Source organism: Podarcis muralis, chromosome 2 (assembly GCF_964188315.1).
Source record: "Podarcis muralis chromosome 2, rPodMur119.hap1.1, whole genome shotgun sequence".
NCBI lineage: Eukaryota > Metazoa > Chordata > Lepidosauria > Squamata > Lacertidae > Podarcis > Podarcis muralis.
The window spans coordinates 95,395,798-95,421,352 of record NC_135656.1 but is presented as its reverse complement, the minus strand read 5'-3'; the positions used below and the strand labels follow the sequence as shown (position 1 = coordinate 95,421,352).

Sequence of the window (25,555 nt, the reverse complement as noted above, 5' to 3'; positions counted from 1 at the left end):
CTCAACTGGATTATTTTTTTGAACTAAAAAAAACCTATAATGAACATTTACTTGGTTCTACAACCTTCCAGAATTAGAAGTCAGAAAGAATGTTTTATCCTCCTCACCTATAAAAGAAAGCAATGTCTTCCATTAGTTATTTAGTGCATTATGATGGAAAGACTTGGGCTAGTACAGAACTAAAGTCAAAGAAGGTTTGATTTTCTATGAAGCATCATGATGATCCCAAACCAAGTGAAGCCAGACAGGTCCAGCTAATAAAAGGTACAAATTTCTGCTGGCTTGCTAAAATACTTCAAAGTATATTTTCTCCTTTGAGAAACAATAATTATTGATGTCAATATGAACAGAGTGAGACTGACCCTCCATACTTGGAACTTTGAGAACCAGTTTGTACATTGCTGTATTTGTTTACACATTTCCAATGGTTCTCCTAGCAAAATTGTCAATGGTAGCTTTTAATAGGCTCAAGAGTTGGGGATGTGGAGTTGCTGCAATCTATAATCATTTCATCTCCCACTCTAGGCCTCCTATCTAGCCTGGCTTCAATTCTGAGTAGTTGTACGTATTGCTAGGCAACAGGAACAGAGTAAACTCTTCCAAGATGATTAGCCTGACCACCATTTTAATTATTGGCTCCTTTTTGCCTGAAAGTGGTATACTAAAACAGAGGTCTAGTTAAAGGGGCAAGAAAGCAGAAAGTACAAGAGCTATCCTCCATTAATACAGACCATGGAAATATCTCCACCCTTTATTCAACAGTCCTGGTACCTACAAAACGTTCACACACATACCAAATAGATTCCCAAAGAGGGAATGCACCCTGCCAGAGGTACTGCACAATCCATTGTGAATTGAATTTGTACCCATTAAGGTTAGCAATCCCTGCACCCCACACATTTTTACACTAATCAACTGTGATCAGCTTTGCAAAGATTCCAGGAGAACCCATAGCTTGCCAGAGCTTGTGTTGGTCTTTCATTGCCTTAACCAAGGAAAGTATTATTTCATGCAGGGCTAAAGGGGACAGCAAGTTCCACCTTGTTTACAAACCAACCAACCAAACTTGAATGATAGATTTGCTTGTCCAGTGTAGCATCACTGGGTTGTGCTTACTTGCACAACTAGAGGATCAAGGCAATTATTGCTTGGCTGGCCTCTCTTCAGTTTTGCTAGGAAGCATTCCACTCCAATTTAGTGACTTTCTTGATAACCACTGTATTTGGAACAATTCTTGGAGTTGGCTGTAGGTCTGGGGCAGCAGGAGGGGTCTGCAGAGCATCTGCTGTCCGGTAACTTTGAAGACAAACCTAAAGGGGCTAGGGCACAGCATAACAACGGCATGTAGTGGGCATCTTGAAACATCTTGTTCGATGGAGGTTCTTCAATTACTGACCCTTCACTATGGAGAAGGTTCCAACATTCCCTGGAGTGGGAATGCCACTTCACAAAAATAAAATATTTTAGATAATCTGCAATCTGGAGACCTAGGCAAGCCATTTATTTACCCCTCTTAGAAGCCATTCTGTAGAGAGGAGGGAAAGGACTGGCTGTGAATGGTCAGTAATTGAACTGTAGAGATCAGAGAAGAAGAAAATTGCTAAGCCAAGATGGAGTAAGAGGAGCCAAAGGAGAATGTAAGTGCTTTGTCCAAGAAGGAGCAAAAAACTGAAGAGCAGCCAGCCTATTTCCTGTAAAAGCTACTCCTGCCTTTGTCCACTAGAAGTGCAAGTAAGCCCAACTGAGTGATGCTACACTGACATGCGAAATCTAGGGTGTCTAGCCCTTTGAAAATTAAGTAACAACCCAAGCAGTTCTGGTGTCCTGGCGCCAAGGATGACCTCCAGATTCACAATAGACGTCAGTAGGAAGAGCACCCCTTCTACCTTCTTCGCACTGAGTAGGTAATATTTGTGCTCCAATTTCCTCCCTACGACTCTAATTCTGCTTCCTTTCTTGTCTCTCTAACTCTCCAAGCAACCCATGCTGCTTCAGGCAAAGTGTTAATTACATTTTTTACTCCTTTGTCTAACCCAATTCACCTTCTATGTTTCTATAAATAAATACTGCTTAACATTTTATTGGATTTTTATTGTATTCCAGTATTACTTATTTACTTTTTCCATGTGCTTTTTATGAGTGTTACTTGTGTGAAATGCTTAAGAGATTTTGCTATATTAAGTGATACATGTTATAAAAATAAACAAAAATAAATATATCTATTTCCTCCGCATCTCATTTTCATTCTCCAACTTTCCCCAGTCAGTTCCATTATGCTTTAACCCGTCAGCCTTTCCCATCTCCCACGTCCCCTATAGATTTAACCAAACAGTTGCCAATCCAAGCTAAATGCTATGTACCCAGTCTGTCAATTTTCATAAGAAAAACCAGAACTCCCCCCCCCAACGCACCCTCTAGATCTCTCCAACCCTCTGAAGCAGATTCCATGAGTTTCACTGTGCAAATGAAAATTATTATGTTGATGGAACACATTAATTGGACACGGCTCAGTTGCTCTAAACTCTGGCTTGTTGCCTCATTGCTAATTCCCTCTCTAAGAAAACCCAGTTGTAGTGGTGGTGCACCATGACCCTTGTTCAGAGGGTCTGAGCTCATGTACATGTGCAGTATAGTACTTAACACATGTAGACAAGGACACAAGGTTACAAGTGCTAATGTGTCATCCACCCTGCTATCTAACTGCTGGAGTTTACATAGGTGGACTTGGACTTGGTGCGGGAATGTTGTTTCAAAAAGGAAGGTATTGTCCAACTCAAACCGTAATATAACAAAGGCCTTCTGGCCATAGTGACTGGCCATAGAAGAGGTGATGGTACAATTCCTAAAGAACCTGGTTTGGACATAGTATATCTGAACAATGATTAACTAGCTATTGTTACAGATGGGTAGCCGTGTTGGTCTGCCATAGTCAAAACAAAAAAAATTCCTTCCAGTAGCACCTTAAAGACCAACTAAGTTAGTTCTTGGTATGAGCTTTCGTGTGCATGCACACTTCTTCAGATACACTGTAGTGTATCTGAAGAAGTGTGCATGCACACGAAAGCTCATACCAAGAACTAACTTAGTTGGTCTTTAAGGTGCTACTGGAAGGAATTTTTTTTGTTTTAACTAGCTATTGTTAATTAACAATTATTAACCTCTGCCTTCTGGATAAGGTGCTTAAGTAGGCATTTGCTATAGCCTATTTGAGATGTACCTCAAATATCAGCTAAAAAGCCTCAGAACTGAAAATGGTCAGAACACACAGAATACCAAAATTATTATTACTATATATATTTATTTATTTTTACCTTGCCTTTTTACCTGACAGCACTCAAGGTGGCTTACATATAAAAATAAAAAGATAAAAGTAAGGGACCCCTGACAGTTAAGTCCAGTCGCAGACATATAAAAATAAGAACTACTAAAACCTTTAAAAATCCATCATAAAATAGAATTATATATTGATAGAATTAAAACTATATGCATATATAGATATACATCTATCCATACATAATCTGTTTAAAACATACCAATAATTATAACGAAAACAACATGGCACCAGCTCTTTAACATCAAACATAAAGACTGAAGAAATATACAGCTAAGTAACAATAAAGCTAATGATGTTCTCTTTTACATTAAGACCACAATTTACATGCGAGTTATGTTCAAGGGATCACACCTAAAGCCAAAATCACAACAATCAAAGCACAATGGGTTCAATGGCGGATTTTTCCTGGAACCCCATTCCATTTCTATTTAAAAAACGATAAACCTGCCACATGCCTAAAGCTGAATGTGCACAAGTTAAATGTGCGTGAGCTATGGGCTTACTGTATTTAGGAATTTGTGTCCAGTAAGTATCATCTTAATTTTGGACCTACTTGAGAACTGATAAATTACTTTATACCTGGAACAGGACCTTCCATGCCACTTTAAGAGCATATCAAATGAGGCACCACATCATGCAAGAAAAGTTTGACCTCTAAGGGTCTCTAGCATGTGCAGTCTTAGGACTCAGCTATACAGCTGCAATTAAAACGTTTTAAATGTGTTGTGAAGTACAATATACAAATGTGACACTAGACAGCGACAGTGAGCTATGCCAAATTCAATGTACTGTATTTTTCCGTGTATAAGACTATCTTTTTTTCTAAATTTTTGAAGTCTAAGGAAAGGGGTCGTCTTATACACGGATAGTGCACAGTGCATTTTCTTAATTTTGAGTCTCCAAAAATAAAAGGTAAAGGTACCCCTGCCCGTACGGGCCAGTCTTGACAGACTCTGGGGTTGTGCGCCCATCTCACTCAAGAGTCCGGGGGCCAGCGCTGTCCGGAGACACTTCCAGGTCACGTGGCCAGCGTGACAAAGCTGCATCTGGCGAGCCAGCGCAGCACACGGAATGCCGTTTACCTTCCCGCTGGTAAGCGGTCCCTATTTATCTACTTGTACCCGGGGGTGCTTTCGAACTGCTAGGTTGGCAGGCGCTGGGACCGAGCAGCGTGAGCGCACCCCGCCGCGGGGATTTGAACCGCCGACCTTTCGATCGGCAAGCCCTAGGCGCTGAGGCTTTTACCCACAGCGCCACCCGCGTCCCCTTCTCCAAAAATAGGGGGCATCTTATACATGGAAAAATAAGGTATTTTTCAAAACTTTTATATAAAAAAAACATTTTCACAGTGTTTTTTATATGTGTGTAGCTTCTACCTTAGTCTGCAATCTTACCTGAGAACAAGTCTCATAGGACATGCCGAAACCTACTTCTGCATAAGTATGCAGAGGATTGTATAGTTAATATATCAGGTTACAATTGTGTAATAGCCACAGGCAGGTACTAGTGTAAATGGTTGATAGTAGTTGAAATGCCTTTGGGACAGTACCCACATCAGTCATCCACAGCCACCCTTCTCCATACCCAAGCCATCTCCCACTCTTCAACTATGAAACAGTTTTGTTATTTGACCATTTGAATGTTGTTGGACTATTTTTATAGCCAAACGTTTCATTGCTATGTGCAAGGTCACAGGTAACAGCACTTACCATTAATGCTGGCACAGTGGTCACTAAGCTCCCTTCTTTCTTGGCACAACAATTCATAGGGGCCTTTAACTTTACATACTAGCATTAGCAGAATTTATGTATCCTTTTTATAGCCTATTTCAAAAATGCTGGTCATGATGTCAGTATTCACATTTCTGACCCCTGACAAGTATGAATTAGACAGATGCCACCAACTCCTGTCATAGGCCACCTATGTGTCCAGATAACACTAATAATGAAATCCCATCAAGGGCTTTCCAATTGCTTCACGTCAATTTTGTCCCACAAGTTCACTTTAATTTTTTTTAAAAAAATGCCGTTTATGCATTAATGGATTCAGAAAAATAGCTGATCTACAAAGTTGCATTTGGTGTTATTTTTAAGACTGCAGTGTGTGAAAATGATGTTCAGACTTAGTGAAGAAAGAATTGACCAGGTTTCTAAAAATATTGTAGAAAGCCATTAAGCCAAAAAAAGGAAACATAATTGTTGACTTTTAAATATGCAGGCAAAAAAAAAATCATAGTAAATAACAATAATTTACTTGGAATATTGCTTCATACAGTGTTTCACAGAAACCTAGCATACAATTTTAAAGAAAGTGCTGGCAAATTAATTGTATACTTATGCTTTTTATGTTCAAGTCACATATGAAAAGAATAACATTTTACCCCACATTGAGTACAGTACCGTAGACTGAATATGGGTTTCAGCAGCATCAATCGTATCAACTGAGATTAGATGAAAGTGCATATAGGATAAAAGAGGCATATAACTCTTACATTTTTACCTTGTGGCTAACATGGCAATTTGCCTCCAGCAGCTGGGTGCATCTCAGAGAAATTCACGTCAGTATTCTATTGCGAATATGGGTGGACAAATAATCATTTTCCGAATGCACTAATGCTTTTGCATTCTGATGATGGCATGGAGCTCTTGCATGCAGGTGCAGACCTTATTTATTTGGTGATTTTGTATTTGTTTTGTTAGGGGCTAATGTGCAAATGGCAAGGACTGTGTAGCTGACTACATAAAACTCTATTTGTGAACATGGTAACCTATTTCCAATGGGCAACATTATTTAATATCAACCATTGAGAGCTGTTGTCCCTCTTATAAAGTTCAGGAACCATGCTGCATGTATGCACTGAGAAACAGCTGCTACACTGGATACTTGGATATAGGTTGTCTGAAGGGCTTGACATGCAACGGAGTGTGAAAATATGAGCTTTGTAAAAGATGGAAAAACATGCTCCATTGCAAACTGAACCCCTTCAGATAGCCTAACTCAACGGGGTTCCTCTCAGTGACAATGAAAATAAACACTTATCTGAATCTGCCCTGAGGTGTGCCACATGCATGACACAAGCCAGCAATTTTACCCGTGTTCTAATCACAATCGTATCTGATACCATTTAAAAGCAACATTTAACAAAAAGAACAAACCTGGCTGTCCTCACTTTTCAGTCACTGATTGTCACTGTGCCATGTTTCAGGAGGTGTTAGCTGTCAGAAAGAAAGAAAGAAAGAAAGAAAGAAAGAAAGAAAGAAAGAAAGAAAGAAAGAAAGATCAGTTCAAATCCAAATCTGTCCTTCGGAATGTTTCCTTTAACATGCATATTGAATTGATTAAATTTCATTTCTGCTCTTTGGAGTGTGAGGGTTTTCTTCCAGTCTTTTTCCTCCTCCCTTCTCAAACAAAGCTACTTCCAATGTTCTGAGGGCTGGAAATTAATAGCCCTTCTAACTTGGATCTCTCCTGGTAGCCACCACCCCTGGCAAATCGCTATTTGTAGTTTCACCAAAAACAAATCATGCGTCTAATACAGCATTTAAGAGACTGAAATAAATCCATCCCTTGCTACCCTATCATCTTAAATGTTACTATGAAATTTGAACACATATGGCCAAAACCAAAAGAGCCAGATACATTATATAATTATCTTTTCTATTTTTACCTCCTAAAAATGAGATTATTCTGTTTCTTAAGGCTCGGGGAACCTTTTACAGTTGCTACATCCCACAACTTAAGGATAGGGCTAAATAAGAACATAATATTTTAAATACTTTTTCTATTACATTTTTAAGAACCAGTGCATGGCTAAATCACAGAAGAGGACCCCAACCTGGCAGAATCTTTAACATAATACCTTCTTGGTAATGTCATGTCATAAACAGCTTTTTAAAAAAAAAGAAAGAAAAGGGACTACACGTGAACATTTTCCATTATCTTTGGTGCACTTTACTACGGTTTAATGTGCAACGCAAAAAGATCACAGTCATCTAAATGTTGCTACAAGAATTATCTGTCTCACTACAATTCAAATGCTTTGTTATATGCTTTCTACAGTAGCCTGTGTACATCCCATTCTTCATGTTATCCAGTGATTTAAGGGCCTCTTTTGAGGACCTCAGCTTGATCACTGTCCTTTTCTTCCTGTCAGGAAAGGGAGCAGTCAAGCAGCGATCCTGCTTTCTGCTACTGATTCGCTTCCCTACAACTTGCATTAGACGTTATTAGAGCGGCTCCCAGCAGTGTGTAGTTAAGAGTCTGACAGTGTCCCCATTAGAAAGCCATTTTTCTTATAAAGGGTTTTGTAAATTGGCTATGTTAATGACTACAGAAAGAGGAATTTTTAATTTATTTTTCACCCCTAAAGGAATTATACATTTCTATTCCTATTTTTTTGTATCACAGCAACAAACAGCAATAGAAAAAGAGATAGGAAAGAGAGAGAAAAATAACTTAAAATATAATAGCTCAGCTGTTTGGTTTTCTGTCTAAGCTATGGCTTATTTTGCCACATCCAACATAATATTCCTGGCAATTAATTTATAATACAGAATTAAGGAAATAGAAATATAGAAATGAAGCCGGTTCTAAAACATTCAGGGTTTTTTTTAAAAAAAAATCAATGTAAAATATGAAGAGGAATGGCGGGATTTTCAAATGTATCCCAGAAAATGAACCTAATATTTACTCCAAACCAAGTTTTGTTTAAATCAACATTATGTACTTATTTTCAAATAAATGTGGTAAATGCACTTATAAGCACAACACCCTGAGCTAAAAACTCTGCTCACACAAAACATTTATAATATCATTACCCACGATTTAGTTCACTTTACCATCACATAACAAAATGTTCACATAAACTGTGTTTAGAGCAGGGGATAATAATCCTCCTAAACAGCTGACTCTGGGAATAAGTGTTGTGTGAACAAGGGCAAGGTGTCAACCATGGGCTTTATCATGCTTGAACTACTGTGATTCTCAAACTGTTTTCACCCAGATAACCAAATGCAGTTCTGTATTATTATTTACATTTTTAAATATAGGAGCCTCTTTTTGGCTGGCAGGAGAATTCTTTAAATAAAGAAATGAATGAGATTATCTAGGAAAGGGATTGTGTGTTGAATCCAGAGGCTGCACAACAGAAAGGCAATTTTGCTCCCTTCTGCCCTGAAACCTTCTGTACTTCATGGAAACCCTCTCCATAAGGCCAGGGAAGGTCTGAATAGTGGAAGCTGTGTCGTACTGGTCTGCAGTGGAAGAGAGGAAATCACCCAGAATCAAGTAGAGAGATCTCTGGAGATTTTTTTTTTTTTGGGGGGGGGAGGGTACAAGGAGGAGGAAGGAATGAGAAAGATCGGTTGTGTGAACTGTCGGTTCATGCAACCAGTGGATCAAACCCAATTTGTATTATGGATACGTATTCCTATAAAACTCAAGTAATTTTTGCCCTGTAGTGTAGCCAAAGAAAAAGAGGAGGGAGTGCTGGTTGCTAGAAGAGTCGGTGTTACTACGTTCAGATATGCTTTGGGTCTCTGAAACATTTGCCTGCCAAGACAGTACAGTGGTACCTCTAGTTGTGGACACGATCCATTCCGAGGTGCCGTTCGCACCCCAAAAAGTCTGCAACTAGAGCGGCACTTCTGCGCAAGCGTGGAGCGCAATAGAGCGCTTCTGCGCATTTGTGAAACACGCAGAATGCTTCTGCGCATGCGCAAAGCGCGCAGAACGCTTCTGCATGTGTGGCGAAACCTTGAAGTATACACTTCCAGGTTTGCTGCGTTCGCAAGCTGAAAAGACGCAACATGAACCTAACGCAAGACGAGGTATGACTGTAGTAAACTTTGATTCTGTCCGTGTTCATCTCTATTTTTGCCATGTTCCCATGGACCTCCTGAAAGCAAATGGTGTCCCATTAATCATGAACAAACCACAGTTTAAGAACCACTGATCCAGAGCAATACCTTTTCTGGGTATAAGTTTAAAGGTAGAATCAAACATGTGGTGAGTTGTGGTATACTCTTTTGACAGGATTTTATCACCTCAGCATAAACATGGGGTACTATATGTTTGAAAGTGGATCCTGGTCATAATTTCTCTCTCACATGATAGGCTACTAACCTAATCTCCATGATGTGCAGTTTACACATGTAAGGACATTTTAATGTGGGGCTACTTTCAAACAAGTAATGTCCTCATATGTATCCTGAAGTGGTACAGTCACATGTACTTACATGAAACCTCCTCAGAATACTATCTAAGGGCCCTCATATTTGTGCCTGTTCTGAGGGAAAATCTATTCATATGAGCCTGGTCTACATTGCTGAATTTCCCTCTGCCACTGCCTAATATCGAAATAATTCTGAGGGAAATACCTATTTTTCACAGTTCTTAAATGCTTCACACATTTAAAAAAAGACAGCGAGTTTGCTCCATAGAGTAACTGGGAATGACACAAGAGAGTTGGTTTCTTCCAGGGCGTTAGCTTTCCAGTGCAAGGAAGGGTGAAATGTTTCTCTCACCAGTGAAAGGCACACAGTGAGACGTTAACATGAGAGAATAAGCAGAATCCTTTTTAAGAAGAATGGTAGTTATACTTTAATTTAAAAATAAGCTGTTAGACATTTATGACAGGAAAATGTCCCACTAGCTAGATTCCAGTTCTGTTTGTATTTAGGGTGTTTACATATTTTGCCCACAGGAAGTCTCTGCCAGCAAGTCTGAACTTTCTAAAACATCCATTCCAATTCAGGCCTCTTTCTGGCCAGCTCCAAAAGAAAAGCAACCCTCAGCATTCCCAGGAGATGGAGATTTCAAGCTTTCCAATAATAAAATGGATCTGTTAGGTGCTAGACACTACAATAATATTTAAATTACACTTTTGCCTTTTGACCCCTTCCATGCACACCTCATTGTCACACACATTGCCAAAAAGCCATCTGCCAATTCTGTTACATATATAAAAAAACCTAAACATTTTCTTTCTTTCTTTTCTTTTTTGTACAAGTTCGGTTTTTCATCAAAACCATATGATTGAACAGTGAAGTATACAAAGTAATGTGTCTGTGTTACCACAATGTCAGCTCAAAGACACTTTGCTCATCATCAGTCTATAAGCCTCTGGGCCATGTCATACAACTTATCAATATTGTACACAAGAAAAGTTAAAAAAAAAAGTCTCAAAGAAAAGATTAAAAGCTTCTAATGATGGGTGATGCAGCCTCACAAATATAAAACGGATTCCCCAAACAGGGCTTTTAAAGCTTGGTTGGGATGTGGAAATCAAGAACACTTTCATGATGAGCGAAAGCAACTCTGTGCAATGAAATGGCCATTTAGTTTGTCATCCTCCACACAGAGCAGTTACATAAGTAATAGAATTCTCTCACTGAAAAGGCCTTACAGGTTCAAGGACCTTCACTTGCAGGCAAGTCTAATAGGCAAACCTAAACATTAGGAGTGCTAAACAATAATAACTATTCCTGTCCCTCCTCTTCTCTGACTTTTGCATGCTATGCCTTCTGAAGAAACACAATCTCTCCTCTGATCTTTGCATATGGCTTCATTGCGATCTCAGGTTTGATCAACAGATAAGCACTGCAATATCGCATCTAGAAGCTACAATGGTAAGATGTTTGAAGTCAATTCAAAACCTAGAAGTGATGCACCATCAAGACATTAACAGTGTAGTCCTATACACATCTACTTAGAACAAGGGTCGGCAAACTAAGGCCCAGGATCAAGCCCAATTGCCTTCTGGATCCGGCCCTCAGACTATCCATGGATCAGTGTGGGGATTCTGTTCGTTCGGGCTGCGCCATTTCCCCCCCTGAGCCATTCCATTCCCCCCCTCTCCCTCACACACACTGCGGCAATGCCTCCTCCCTCCCTCCTCCTGGCTTCTCCCCACCTTGCCTAGAGGAGGAAGGGGGCTAGGCTGAGCTGAGCTGAGGGCCATTTTAAGCAGCCCCTCTCGGGAGCCAGCCCTTTCATACCGCTCATCTTCCCTCCACTGCCGCCCCCCTGGTGCTCCTGTGGGCCAGAGAGTGGAGCAGATGAGCTCTGCCTACTCACGAGAAGCAGTGGCGGCGGCAGCTGCAGGGAAGGTGAACGCAGCGGCTGGGGCTAGAGTGTGTGGAGGAGGACTACTTGCCCTCCTCGCCTCTTCTTCCAGCTCCACACCACACCGCCCCCAGTGCTGCTTCTCTGGCCCACCACAAGGTCTGAGGGACAGTGGACCGGCCCATGGCTAAAAAAATTTGCTGACCCCTGACTTACAAGCAAGTCCCATTGCATTAAAGGGAATTACGCTCAGGTAAATGGGTATAGGTTTGCAGCCTCAAAGTTTGAAGGAGAAACAGAGGATAAACGAAACTTCATCTTATTGGGAGATTATTGTTGCTACATTCTTTACAGAACTGGGTTTTCAGTGAATTATAAATTGTTGTTGTTTAGTCGTTTAGTCGTGTCCGACTCTTCGTGACCCCATGGACCAGAGCACGCCAGGCACTCCTGTCTTCCACTGCCTCCCGCAGTTTGAAGTTCATTTTTATCTATTATTTATACCTTCTCCCATTGGAGGCTGGTCCACTGAGGGACAGCCCTCCCAAGGAGAATTCAGAGAAGTGTTTTTAATCAAATCTCGGAATTACACACTCTTTCATCTCCCACTCCCATTCTGTACTTCAAACTAAAAAAAAAAGCTCAGTAAACATTTCTGTCAATCTACTGTTCTCTGGCCAATCAGTTCTTGGCATCACTCAGCCAATCCTAATCTGTGGCAAAAAGGTCCCTCCCATGTGTCTCGAAGCAGAAAATCCATGTGACTGGATCAGGCTGTTGGAAAGTCTGTTCTAGTGGGTAAGCTCTTACTCCACCTGCCATTAGCCATTAGCCATTAGCAGACATGAGATGAGTCAGGTTCGCTTCAAAAACAGTCCATTGTGGTAGCAGTCGACTATCAGAAGCATACACTGGTGCTGAGACTACTCAGAACTGTTTCCCTGAAAGCAACAGGGAATGTGTCCTACTTTGAGGAGCTTTTGTTTATTTAGTTTAATATTTGTTTTGTGATGTTCAGAGAGACAGAGAGAGACAGAAACGGAGAGAAGGAGCAAGCAAGCTCTATAATAAATACCTGTTTTGTACTTTATCACTTTGCATTTTTTTTAAAACTGGGGACCCGGGAGGAGAAATAGTGGCTAGCTTGTGTATGTGGTGCAACAAACTCTGTATAGCAGGGGGCCAGTCCACTGTCCCTCAGAACTTGGGGGGGGGGGGGGTTGGACGATATTTTGAGGGGGGGGAATGAACGTATTCCTATGCCCCACAAATAACCCAGAGATGCATTTTAAATAAAAGCACACATTCTACTCACGTAAAAACACCAGGCAGGCCCCACAACTAACCCAGAGATGCATTTTAAATAAAAGGACACATTCTACTCATGTAAAAACACTCCGATTCCCGGACCATCCACGGGCCGGATTTAGAAGGCGGCTGGGTCAGATCTGGACCCCAGGCCTTAGTTTGCCTACCCATTCTGTACAGTACAGTGGTGCCCCGCAAGACGAATGCCTCGCAAGACAGAAAACCCGCTAGACGAAAGGGTTTTCCGTTTTGGAGGTGCTTCGCAAAACGAATTTCCTATGGGCTTGCTTCGCAAGACGAAAATGTCTTGCGAGTTCCTGCAGGGTTTTTTTCCTCCCCCCCCCTTTCCCCAAGCCGCTAAGCCGCTTATCAGCTGATCCGCTAAGCCGCTAAGCCGCTTAACAGCTGATCCGCTAAGCCGCTTAACAGCTGATCGCTAAGCCGCTTATCAGCTGATCCGCTAAGCCGCTTAACAGCTGATCGCTAAGCCGCTTAACAGCTGATCCGCTAAGCTGCTTATCAGCTGATCCGCTAAGCCGCTTATCAGCTGATCCGCTAAGCCTGCTAAGCCGCTTATAGCGCTAATCCGCTAAGCGGCTTGCTTCGCAAGACGAAAAAACCGCAAGACGAAGAGACTCGCAGAACGGATTCTTTTCGTCTTGCGAGGCACCACTGTATTAACAATTTCCCAACATTCACTCATTAAAAGCTGCAGCTGCTCCTGGGTAGAACAGGTCATATAAGCAAGTTCCAACCCATGTGCAATTCTAGAAAAGCTGTGAGGATCTGCTTCCAACATGATACTAGCAGGGGATTTATATTGAATTGTGCAGGAACAGAGGGAAATGTTTCCACTATTATTCCTACCTTGTTATTTTGTTTTTTTTTAATAATGTTTTTATTTATTTTTATAGTACAGAAAACACATTTAGAGAAAACAATGGTTACCTTACAACAGTAAACAACAAATAACTTGTCCCGATAAAATTACAGGCATTTGTCATGCCGTGTAATAAAGTTTCATTTGATTACTCTAAAAGATCACGCCACATTTTCCCATGAGTGTTGGGTAGATTCCTGCCACAGTCTGAACAATTTATGTATTCAATAAACATTTGCCATATGTTATAAAAGGAATAGGGATTGGGTTTGCCCTTTGCTGCTCTGACCTGACATGTTAATTTCTCAGCCAATGCTACTGACCATACACTGGCGTATCAAGAATCGATGTTAAACCCATACCTTGTTCTTTTGTGAGTTTGTCAGTGAATTTCCAAAATGAAAAGTTTGGGCTCTATGCCTGTCTGGATATGACTCCACATTCTTACTCAAAACTGGAAGATAGACTCCCAAATCTCAGACATAACTGAGGTATGATTAGTGAGGTGTGATGAACCCTGCACATGAGCAGAGATTATTACTTCACATTTCCAGGACTGAGCCATGCATTGCAATTATGTTCTGATTGCAAAGAATCTATTGTTGTTGCTGTTGGAATATTTGTTCTTTTAAAATTTAGAGATCAAAGTGTTTTGGACAGTACATAATTAAACTGATCAAGCACCAATCATTTTTTTAACCTAAAAGCTACCGTAATTTATAAAATAAAGAAAAAAGAAAAAGAGAAGAAAAAGGGAAGACTTCTGATTCTCCATCCATCAGCTTTATAGACTTATGCAAAATCTTTGCTCCAGAACAACATCCAACTCTTCTACTTTCCATAAACCAACCTTTTTTCCTTGTGTAGAAAGGAAAAATGAACTTGTGGTATCTGGGTTTGAAGACTGAAAAAAGGGTTAGGAGAAAGGCTGATTGCTTATGTTTTCTGAAATAGCCTAAACTGAGATTACCAGAGGCAGTTAAGAACCACAAAGATAGACAAAACACAACTGGAAGACAAGTTTCACAACTATTTCATTCCCACACTGTATAGGATGAAACTGGAAAGAATAAGGGGACGGGGAGAGAAAGAGAGAGTTTAATTTAACAGAACTAGGCAGCCTTGCAAATAAGGGAGAAGGTGCACATTAAGAAGACAAAGGTCCCAATCCCACTTTTCCTCATAGTTTTCACAGAGAGAGGAAGTAGTGACAGTGGATAATTAACTCTTCTGCTGCCTGCCCGTTTTTCCAGTCTGTTTTTAATAGTTTTTACAGAACTGGAAGTTAACCTCAGCAAGAAATGGCAAGGAAACACTCAGCAAGTGTGAGAGGAGATGAGACAAATTCTCTGCTCCCAATTCTCCCTTGCAAATGTCATCCTCACCACCCTTATTTCAAAAAGCACATTTGCCACCAAACCTCCTGGCCCACAATAATGTTTACAAGTAGCACATCTACCAACACATACCCACCCGATTTAGTACATTGTGGCCTACAGAAGGCATAATAGATGAGAAAGGATGGGGAATAAGCACCCTATCCTTCCTCCATTTACAAAAGCCTTCTTGCAGACTCACGTTAACTCAGATAATTCAGCAGCTAATAATAATAATAATAATAATAACAACAACAACAACAACAACAACTGTTTTATTATTTATTTAATTTATATTTAGAAGCCCGGAATCATACAACCATTTGCCTCAACTTCTGTCAGAAATTGTCCACTACAGCAGGCCATGGAGGAAGTTTCTTGTATAACATACCCTGGTCTTTCCTCTTTTCAGAAATAATTATACACAATATTTTAAAATTAACTACCCTGCTCCCCCAATAATGGCTGCTCCCCAAGTTTCATCCCTGTGTACATGCATTGGTCACTGTCGGTACATTGCTGTAAATGTTATGACCAGTACAGACCTATCTTGCCCAGTGAGGGCAGGTTAAGAGTTTTCCACCTTCCTTCACTTTGGAAGAGATGCCCAAACAATTCAGTTCCTCTGCTACATGATCCTGAGGAAAGTGTTAGACCCCTCACAGCTCAGAATATCTATAGTGATAGTTTTACTACAGCTGACCATTATCAGGTCTTCATTGTGGCTATTCCAACAAGAAGTATGTCTGCTTGATGCTTACTACGATGAGCTCTTCCACTGAAAACTGAGGTTGTGATCGGGAAGGCAATCAAGCAGGAATCAGATAGAAATTACTCTTGATCACTGCCAAAGAGGCCAATAAAGAGCTGCTGACCTAGAAAGGAAAGGCTGCGCATCAGAGCACCAATCCCTGCGGTCATTTAGCTCCTTGTGCTCCCCACGCTTCAACAATGTGCTTTCATATCTGAAGCATACATACATGCCAACTTGCATTTTTCACATGTATTTCTCCTTATTCTCTTGTTCAGACCCTTGAAAAGAGTGGGAGGAAGGATGGGGGCTGCCCACTACCCTTTTGGGGATCAGCATTTACACATAGGAAGCCTGCAATCATGAGAACAGTTTGCTTTTGTTTCCATCAGGCACTAGGTGCTATAGGCATTCCTTAACAAGAATTCAGATACCTTAAAACCTTGTTATATCATCCCTGTCCTCAGCTAGTTGCACAACATTTTTCTTCTGGTTCGGGGCGGGGGAATTGTCCATTGTAACTTGACTGGAAAAGCATGTGCCTTAAGTGCCCTCGCTACTCCTAATTACAGAAGCTATTAGTCACTAGTATCCATATTTGAAAAAAGCAAATGGATTTGCTCTTCAGTATTCAATTCCCCGCTTTCACTATTGCTAATACAATCTGCTTCTCACTGTTCTCTTGCAACTACTCAACACTGAAAGCACTATCCAACCAACGCAGAGCTATACAGCTAGGCTCCCTTGCACCTTTGGTAAGGAGATTATTTGTATCCCTTGAACAATGTTTGCAACCCCTGGGCCTGCACCCTTGGTGGGGGCCAATCTGCGAGTATAGCGAAGTATAAAAATCCAATAAATAATAATAATAACCTAGCCAACCCCTGGGTATGACCCTGGTTGCCACTTACTGCCCCTTAAAAAAGGGGGGTACATGGACCTCACACAGTGTTTGGGAGATTCTTTAATCCTAGTATATTTGTAAAGTAACTACAGTTGCAGGTAACTAGGACACTAGCAGCTGAGAGAGAGAGAGAGAGAGAGAGAGAGAGATGATGATGATGATGATGATGATGGGTACTAATGTACAAATCAAAAGAAAAAATCCTTATTTTATTTTATTTTTAAAATTGCTTTATCTTCAGGGCCTTTGCTCTGGGCCTTTACTTTAATTATACTATTACCCATACACTCCAAGTTCTACCTGAGATAAAAAAAAAATTGCATGAGTGAAATCGTGCAAATCAATAAAACTACATCTGTGCAAATATCACACGTCACATTTGCAATCTAGTTTAATAACAAACTACCTTAATAACTAGTTTGACTTTTAAAAACAAGGAATATAAAGGTATATAAACATGTGAAAGTATGTATTTGAACATTAATAAAGAGGTAACTGAATGGTTTTGCAGTTACTTAGGACAAAACACTTGACTTAATAATAGTAGCTATAATCCAGATCTTCAGCACAGTGCCAGGAAATATACTGTCTGGCTCACAGCAGCTGCAACTTATGAGAATGGGGCACGGGGGGAAACCCATGCCAGGAGCATGTATGCCATAGTCCTTACCGAAAAGTAGACTTAGATTGCACTAGCTCAAGAGATCTAGCAATTAGAAAATGAATGCAGGTACACAGGTGGTACTTCAGCTCATCGAGTTTCCCCATCAGTTTTCTCCCAGCCACAGGGAAGAGTGACAATGCATCCATCATGACCTAGTGGTAAGCCATGACACATTCCTGGGCTTAGAGCCTCACCACCCACTGAGGGAGCTTCCTTCCAAGAACACAGAAACCATCAAGTTATTTGAAGAGGCGTAACCTTGCATGGGGGCCTGTTTGACCGCAAACAATTAGGTGTCCTGCCGGGAGGAACAGATGACTACAACTCCCATCATCCCTAGCTAACAGGACCAGTGGTCAGGGATTGTGGGAATTGTAGTCTCAAAACATCTGGAGGGCCGTGTGTAGAGACACAATTTCATGCTTCTCCTGGAGACAGGATCTGACTGTGTACGTAACCCTACGGTCTTCTTCCGCATGCAAAGGCTCCTTATTCTAGATGTTGGTTTTGAGCAAACTATTCAAGCAGAGTACAACAAAGGAGCTGAAGCAGTGGGTTCTGTACACATCTTTGTTGTTTTGACTGTTTGGCCTGAGGCAGTCTTCTGCAGGGGTAGATTATTAAGTAACGACACATGTGTTTATACTGTAAATAAGAGCTAAATAAAAGAAAAAAAACCCTACTTTTTTTAAAGAACACAGGAATCAAATGCAAAACTTGTAAAGATGCAAGCATTTCCATTCATGACCTTTAGACACAATTATCTTCTGGCTCATAAATAATTTGCTTCTGATTCTAGTACTAAAAAATTGAATATTTTGAAACGTTACAATCCAATTGTGCATTACCTCAATCAGCACAGTGTTAATTGTTTCAACAACTATCTACAGGTGGCAACCATTCTGTGTGGGCGTTCCATTCCTGGCCCTGCACATGTCAGCAAAGAGTGCAAAAACCCACTCTGATTCTATTCCTCTCTCTTTGGGGTCAAAAAGGACCTGTGCGGCAGCAGTCGGATGTCAGCTGGATTCACCTAAAATGGTTGCTGACTGTATTTGAAAAAACAGTTTTGCCAGCTTATCAGTTTTGAATCCTCATCTTAGATCCTCAAATTTATTTATTTATTTATTTATTTATTTATTTATTTATTTATTTATCTTTCTTCAGCAACTTTGTACAGCAACTTTGCGCCTTAACCTCTCCTGCTTCTCTCAAGCAGCAGCAGCAGTCTCAGGCATATCATCTGCCTCACCCTTAATGGATGTGGAGCAGCGGCGGAGCAAGCCGATCCGCCGCCTGGGGCGGCACACGTGCCCTGTGCCAGCTGCCCACAGGGGCACCGCGGGACCTTCGAGGAGTCTCCCTGCCTCCTCCCATTCAGCCGCCCTACAGCTGAAGGGGAGGCAATGGGGAGACCGTTTGGGACAGTGCAGAGCCTGTGAGCGCTCAAGCCACCGTGTCACTCCCAGGAGAGATGCGCGGCTCGGGCACGCTGCAGGCCCCGTGGTGAGTGCCACCCACCATTTTGTCACCCCCCTCAGCAGGGACACCCGGGGCACACCACACCTACCACACCCACCCACCCCGTGCTACGTCCCTGATGTGGAGTTCCTACCTTCTCCTATCTCTTTTCCACATCTATTCTCCTGAAAAGAACAAGAAGCAACTTTTCTCTTCAACTCCACTAGCAGTACTGCCCACAGTCTACATAGAAAAACAAAGAATGTTGCCGATCCGCCACAGGGAGGGTGATCAACCAAAACTCCATTGCAATGGTACTGCAGTAGAGCAAGGAGGGAAATTATCAAGACTGGCTGACAGTCTCAAGACTGGCTGATCACACTAGGAACTGCTATTGTGCCACCCATGTTGATGCTGCACTGAGCAAGGAGGGTGATGTCTGAAGTGTGACACAATGTTAGTAAAGTGAGTCAGATTAGGATAGATCTGGAGGTGTTATTCTGCGTATGGACAGAGCCTTTGGTCCAGCAGATGTTCCTGCTTCTCAAGAGGGAGACTTTTCACCAATTCTCCCTATTGCTCATGGGCTCCCTGCACTAGTTTCCACACTGTTCTTCATGGTGTCCCAATCCTTCTTCAAGCTGAATGAGTCTCTGAGCAGGTGGAAACTATCCAGGCCTAATTTCACCTTGAAAAAGATACGCACTCAACCACCCAAGTTTGGTATTAAAGAGAATTACTGCTTCCAGAATACATGTGTCACTTAATAGTGGAGGTAAACACACACACACACACAACATTCAGGACAAATATATGTTCAATAATAATACACTTACTAATAATGTTTAGAATGCATTCTCTCACACCTGAAAGAGTACCAGGTTTAGGTCCTCTTTGCTTTCATATAAGTTTCTGTTGCAACAGGATAAAAGATATAGACAAATATTCTCTTGAGAGCAAATGCAATATGAACTCAAGGGTTAAGCAGCATTCGACTGACTTTTACCTCATGGGACCTATAATTTGCACACTGTATTCATAAAGGTACGAGAGTTCAAATGGCATGAATTAAAAGCCTATAGTTTCTTCTGCTTTTTACATGTTACATTGATAGGCAGCCAATTTCTGCAGTGATAAAAGGCTTCTATCAAGATTTTTTTTTTAAAAAAAAAGTGACGGTACAGTGAGCTTTTACACGATTACTATTGTATTTTATTGCTCCTATCTTTGTTTCTTACAACTCCTATTCATTATAAGTGCTGCAATAGTCCTTCTAGTCCAAAGGCACAGAACAGTCCTTGAGAAACAAACCATATAGACGCATTCAAATCCTACATGGACATATTGATAATAAATAAACATGTGAATTTAATAGCTTCACAGAGTGTACACTATAATAGGTGACTTTATGCATATTTTAAAAATATTCCACATGGTTTTTTAAAAAAAAGAAATGGGAGAAAAACAAAACTGTGAAATATTTACTGGAATAAATAGAGGCCTATTATTTATTTATTATCCTGCTGTCTCACTGAAATGCTCAGACCCTGACCCAACTCAATGCAGGTGGAGGAGCTAATGTTTAATTGGGGTTTTTAGAATCCAATATGCTCAGGAGCCGGAGGAGGAGGGGCGGAGGTGCTGTGCCTCCTTTCTCGCCTTCTCAGCCACACTGCAGAGGGCAGAAACATTCAGTCCTTTCTGGGTGCTGCTTCACCAGCACAATTCCTGCAAAGAACGTACTGGAGAATTAGAGCCCTACACCAGCAAGACTGCATCCCATGGTGGACATGTGCTGGTGCATGTGCTTCGCTGATAAGCCATACCGGCTTGTCATTCCCCTTCCAGTGCCGTTGCCTGCAATGTGTCCAAATAATTCCTGCATCAGCTGTTGCCATGATAGCCATAATCAAGAGCAGGCACAGACAAACTCGGCCCTCCAGATGTTTTGGGACTACAACTCCCATCATCCCTGGCTAACAGCACCAGTGGTCAGGGATGATGGGAGTTGTAGTCCCAAAACATCTGGAGGGCCAAGTTTGCCTATGCCTGATCAAGAGTAAGATACTGTCGACCCACCCCCAAGCCCAAGTCCTGACCCAACACAGAGGTGCTTTTTCTCTGCATCCCCTCCCCGCGGTTAGGTCTCCTCTTCCTGCCTTGGGACCTATGTGGTTTCAGCCATCTCTTTTTCAAAACTGCGTATCCAGCAGATTCCCTGCAGGAATTCTGGAATAGAAGCAGTATTTTGATAAGTAAATAAAAATAATGAATGAAATATTTTCTCTGTGAAAAAGAAAACATGGGGACAGATACTTCGCTTTCTTAACCAACTTAACCAACTTAACCACCAGCCACACACTTTACACATCTGCAGTTGTGAAAACTAGACTATACACAATTGAATATCATTATTTCTCTCTATGTATGTGTTTATAGCCATGGGTGGAAACTGACAAAGAATTTGCTGCTCCAAATCTGAAAGCCAGGACTTGTGCAAATCTCTCTCTCTCTCTCTCTCTCTCTCTCTCTCTCTAAATATTTTAGAAAGGAAGCAAATCAAAGAATCAGCTGACAGCTCACTACCCATAGTACATGGTTGGAAATGGCACTGGAACATGAGTATGTTTGATCTAGATCTTTCTGAAGTGACAGAAATACCCCCCAAACTAATATTTGTTCATGTACTATTCCTGAACTGCCTTTTATAAGCCATCTATTTTGTTGGTAACACAATTAAGAAATAGGCACTATGCCACGGTAAGAAAAGAAAAAATATTTATAGCTACCCTATGCTTTAAGATGACACTTCCTCACAAATTTTAACAAGCATTTTAAGAGAAACCTAACTTTAAAATTCAAGTCTGTGCCATAGATAGTCTAATAATACTATTATAATAATACCACTAGAATTACCTTTCCCCTTTATTCTTAGTTACTTCTGTTATTAAAGTATCTTGTTCAGACATGAAGCCCTCGGTTATCCCTGCAACATCCCTTCATTGGGAGAACCAACGAGAGAAACAGACTTGAGTTGGATTTGATGGTCACAGTATAAGCCTGAGTTAAGAAGGGCAGAATTACAAGGTAGCACTCTGATAAACTAATGCTACACCTGCAATCAAAATTCATTTTAAGCATCCCATACAAGAGGCCATTTAGAAAAGGTCCATCCTAGGTTCACAAACTGCTGAGCAAGCTCTCCCTACCGAAGTTACAGCAGAGTGTACATTCAACAGATGCCGTTTAGACAGGGGCTTTCCTTGCCCCGAGGTACAGTTCAGCTTGTCCATTCTACTGTGCAATTACAGAATCAATAAAACATCCCTTTGAAACTCCCTGGACTAGTGCCGACATGCCGACAGTAGTCATGCTGACATCCCCCCGCCTCCGTTTCCGTTATTACTGCCGTCAAGCACTCTGAGAAGCAAGACATCAAACCAGGTTGCAGGCTGAAAGCAAGGACACGTGCACGAAAGCAACAGAACTGAGGTTTTGCTCATGTAATATTATGTCAGTCACATTCTGCTGAAAGTACTTGAGAACAAAAAAACCCAACAACCTGCAGCTCAAGTTGTTCTCTGTGAAGGTAAACCGAGCGCACTGTGGGTTTGAAAACCACATTCGCCTGTCGGCCTCCTAAACAATCAATATTATGTCATGATTTTAGTATGGGCTTATGCTCAACAGATCTCCCCACACTGGTTGCAAATCCACAGCATTATAGAAATGAAAGGGTATACTTTGTTGAGTGTAGAAATGGCATGGTGATCCTTTGCGTCTGTAAAAGGGTTCCATATGCATTCTGGGAGCAGGATGAAAATGTATATATAACTTGACGGTATGGCTTTCTTCTATGCTGTTAAATTTGTGTCTCACTTTTCTAATCTCCTCCATATGTATGTACTGTTGCTGGACCCTGAGGAGTGGTGTCTGGATACTGATGAGTGGACACTGGGAGAAGTGGAGTTGGAGATTGACTGAGAAGAAGGCATCAGTCATATGGGGGACCCTGTAACAGCCAGGAGATGAGAGTCAGAGGCAGGAGATGTGAAAAGCAGGTGCAGGAGGAGGGAGAGAAAGGTCAGACTGGTACAGAGTCAAGGGCTTGCACACCTCCTCCTCCTGCCCCCACCTCTCCTGCTCCATTGTCTCCCAGGACCAGCCCAGAATTGAAGATGGAGGAGCAGAAGTAGGTTACACGAAGACGCAGTCTTCCCTCAGGGGAAGGGTTTAAATTATTTAACACCCATTGTAAGGTAAAGGTAAAGGGACCCCTGACCATTAGGTCCAGTTGTGACCAACTCTGGGGTTGCAGCGCTCATCTCACTTTATTGGCTGTGGGAGCCAGCGTACAGCTTCTGGGTCATGTGGCCAGCATGACTAAGCAGCTTCTGGCGAACCAGAGCAGCGCACGAAAACACCGTTTACCTGCCCGCCAGAGCGGTACCTATTTATCTACTTGCACTTTGACGTGCTTTGGAACTGCTAGTTTGGCAGGAGCAGGGACCAAGCAACGGGAGCTCACCCCGTCACGGGGATTCGAACCACTGACCTTCTGATTGGCAAGTCCTAGGCTCTGTGGTTTAACCCACAGCACCACCCGCGTCCCTTACCCCCATTGTAAGTCAGGTTTATTATCAACGTTTACAGACTTTCAGCTGTTTGCAATGAGCAAATCAAACAAAAGCAATTTGAATTAGCTCAACACAATGGATGCTTCAAGTGGTTTCCCCAAATTCACCTGAAATTCAGCTGCGATACAGTGCAGATGGATAGGAGAAGCTGTCTGTCTGCCCTCTACTGCTTACAGGGAACATATTCCACTGAAAGCAATCCAAAACAAGTAGACCATTCATACTAACCAAATGGGTGTCTGAGTACACATTCCACTGAAAACCCTCCAGTGGAGACTGACCATCTGTACTGGGATAAATTTTGGATGTACACCCTTGCATAAACCATTATACCCACTGCCATCACCATCCAGGTCTACTGAGTAATAGCAGCAAGAAAAAATTGTCTAAAAGGCCAATGTATCAATAGTGAGATTCTTTTCAAAGTACTCCCTGCACATCTCATTATCAGAGACAGATGTTAATTTTCCCCATCCAGTCCATTAATTCTGAAGTATACTCATTCATTTCAAATTCTAAAACTTAGGCATGAGCACTCATCCCACATATCTAGTTAGATTTCCAGTAAAAACATCTTAAAGTCTTCCAAACTACTTCTACTGTACTTGAAAAACTATAAAACTTGTAACCCTGGAAAATGAAGTCCCCTCTTTATTCGTGAGCCAGGTAAAACTCAGGAAGTGACACGAGAAGCTTTCTCAAACAGCCCTGCCACAGCAACCACAACTCCAAACTGGAAAGACCACCCTGGGAATAAGAAGCAATTCAGATTTCCTCCCAGCTAATTCCCGAGTCTCTTTTAGGCCGAAAAAAACCTCATGCTCACTTTTAATATGGTGGTTTTCTGATGTGAACTACTGTATTTCTCCCTTAACAACCTGTTCAGAGGCCCGTTACTGGTCCAAAGATGAGTTAATTAAGGGGACAGTACAGTCTGTCCCAGCACTTCATGACCATTAAAATATATTTTACGTTTTCTGAAATGTCTATATACTCTGTTTTTAACAATTATTAGAATTTCCTTATTCTTCTCAAGCATCTCCTGCTTGAAGATTTGAATCCTCACATACGTAAGGAATCAAAACCAAACATTGTCATGATAACTAATTCTTTGACCTCCTATGCCCGAAGCTACAGAAAAGTTAGATGAGGACTTATAATTCTTGTCTTAAAGATATAGAGACTATGGCTTAAAACACATTAAGACTTTTCCTTTGCTTTTACCAGTGTATCTAAAGCAGAAACTAATCTTCAATCTTGGTAGACGAATCGCTTATAAACAAGGAACTGCTGTGAACTAACATGGAAATATAAATTCATCAGTAATAAAATGAGTCTTAAAATAATATGGTATTTATGTAGTACATACTTGACATTACCACTTCTATATGTTTGGGGAGAGGTGAGGAAAAGAGGCTCCCAGACAAAATTCTGTCTCCTAACATACTAGAAAGGTGGGGTGGGGTGGAAGTTCCCTCTCCTTAAATGGGAATTTCTCAGGAACATAATATAATTTTATCCATCTGAAACAGCACTTTAAAAAACAAAAACAGCAACATTCCTACATATCATATCCCACCTTTCCCCCAAAGAGCTCAATGTGGCATACATGACTGACCCTGCCCACTTTATTCGCAAAACATCCCTGTGAGGTAGGTGAGGCTGAGAGTCAGAAACTGCTCCAAGATTACTCAGCTTCGTGACTTGAGTGGAGTTTCAACCTTTGTCTCCCTGGTCCATTGGTATAAAGCAAGTGGCAAGTAATTGCATTGATGTTTATTAATTTAATTTTAATGACTCCTGCAGAAATTCAGGCTTACTGCAACAAGCCAAGGCTCAACCTCAAAACATTTTCTGTAAGTTTTACTTACTGTAACAGAAAATTGAACAAGATTCCTAAATATTTCCCATGGGAAACAGCACTGCCTGCAAACTGTGAGTAACCTAAAGTAGCCAACACCCAGAGAGGAAACTACAAATCAAATCTAATTGCTGCAGCACAGACTGGGCTTCACTATGATAGATCCAAATATAAGCTGCAAATGCCTGATTGCTGACAGATCACTTTTGCTTTAAGGGTACACTGTACGTCAATCAAAATTAAATTCATTATGCTCATCACTACCAAGTAATCAGAAAAAGGCTACTTTGAGCCCAACTAATGGGATGTTCAAAG

General features: G+C 41.3%; 1 protein-coding gene across 18 annotated transcripts in view; it reads right to left on the bottom strand.

Annotated features, from left to right (window-relative positions):
* Positions 1-25,555, bottom strand: part of FOXP1 (forkhead box P1) — a 526,973-nt gene that overhangs the window by 372,272 nt on the left and 129,146 nt on the right. For 14 of the 18 annotated variants that reach the window (XR_013392008.1, XM_028719402.2, XM_077925035.1 and 11 more), the window contains one exon: positions 6,490-6,549. The exons of the other annotated variants lie outside the window; for them this stretch is intronic. The gene's annotated coding sequence lies outside the window, so the exon portion shown is untranslated. The remainder of the gene's footprint in view (positions 1-6,489; positions 6,550-25,555) is intronic. 18 annotated transcript variants of the gene reach the window in all.